Genomic DNA, 1,879 nt, shown 5'->3' with positions numbered 1-1,879 from the left:
CTTGCATTGTCAATTTTTCTTTTATTTTTAGTCTTGCCCAGTGCCATGCATTATGCATTTGATCAAAGTTGGTGATACAGAATAGGGAGACCCTGTCATCCTTATACCTTCAGCAGCTGTTTACTCACATGACAGGCTCCTTCATAGGAACTTACATGCTGTGGGGTCAATAACTGAAGTAACAGAAATGTTCTGAGACTGCCAAACTGCCACAGTGTCAATTTAGCGCATTTATTGATTTATTGGTGTTCTGTCACTGAGTGATGAGGCTGTGATCAATTATTAGTCTCAGCTTGATTTGTCACACTGGGCACTGATCCAACATTGAGGGGTAATTTATTTCCTACAGTATATTTAATTGAATGGCCTTGGTATTATATATCAGGGGTGATATACATTTTCTAGTATAAATTTTTAAAATTAATTTAAGTCTAATTTAAAAATGAACTCTATTCATTGACTATGTCCACTGTAATGGATCCTTCCTGTGTGTCTGTGCCAGTAATGCAGTAGAAATATGCCCCCACACTGTAAATATGGGCTGGAAATGGCCTTTGGAGTATCTTCAGCAAAGCATGTGCATCTGTTTCAGCGCTGCAACAGCATGAAGCCAATTATAGCGGTTACAAGACAGAGGGTTTGTGGCCTATGGCTGGCACGAAGGGTGCAATAAATAACCGAACTGTTGACAGTAAACTGTTCGGCTACCATCAGAATAATAATGAGGTTATTGCTACCTGCTGCGACCGTATGATTATTTTCCTCATCCCTCCCACCGTTGCTGCTGGCAGTCATATATGCGTGCCAACTGTGTACTGACTCACACACAAGAAGGGAAAAGACCCCGCAGGTGACCACCTTGGCTTCTTTCCCTAATATTTAAGTCTGGCTTCCCTCCCTTCATTTACCTCTAAAGATACAAGGAAATGCATTATGGTACTTTAGTCCCTGCAACAAAGAGTGTTGTTCCTCCTAACACATGAGCATGCACACATGCACATGCCAGCAGACACTTAGAGCAGATACAGGAACAGATACAAAGGCATACTCAAAGAAACACACATACTGTATGCTGCCGCACACTTCTTTAGTTCTGGTTGGCAGTAGCATACCACGGTGACAGACAGTTAGATTGTTCCTGACCATTGACTTGCGCTCTCTGCTCTGCAAGGTCTGATTTCATAGTGGGAAATATGAGATGGGTCCAGGAGAGAGTTCATGGCTGGGGCAAGGAGATACTCCATACAGTGGGGCTTCATATCTCCATGTCACCCTGGGCATTCTCCTCTGACACAGCTTTCAGCCCCTCTGTTGTCTGGAGCCCCCTCCCTGGGTTTTCACAACCTCCTTCTCCAGATTTTGTGCATTCCAGCTGGGCACAGTGCCTGGGTGGTCCCCACTCCTGCCTTTTATGACTGGAGGAAGGAAAAGGCAGAAAAATGCAGCAAGGGCCTTTGACCGTGAGGAACACAATGTGAGCGTTGATGATGGCGGCGTGGATGTGATGCTTACCTGCCACTGACCCATACTGCTGTCATAGCCCAGCATTTTACAATCTGACGATCCACCCAACAACCAGGGGAAGATGCCTTGCTGACCTGTCACCTAGATTGGACTGATAAGCACTGAGGATGGACTGACCTGGCTGTAACCTTCAGCATGAATAAGCAATCTCCATAATCAAAAAAAAAAAAATCACTCTGTACTTTGTACTTACTGTGGCACACATTTCACACTGAACATTTACTGTTGCATTTATTGATCATCACTAATTTGTTCTAAATGAGCAGCATACACAAATTGTGAGAATAAATACAAATTCACACCCAAACAGCTATTTACATTTGTAAATGCAGTTATTGCCTCATGATCTAACATT

Source organism: Mastacembelus armatus, chromosome 4 (assembly GCF_900324485.2).
Source record: "Mastacembelus armatus chromosome 4, fMasArm1.2, whole genome shotgun sequence".
Taxonomy (NCBI): Eukaryota; Metazoa; Chordata; class Actinopteri; order Synbranchiformes; family Mastacembelidae; genus Mastacembelus; species Mastacembelus armatus.
Note: the sequence above shows the minus strand (reverse complement) of the source record.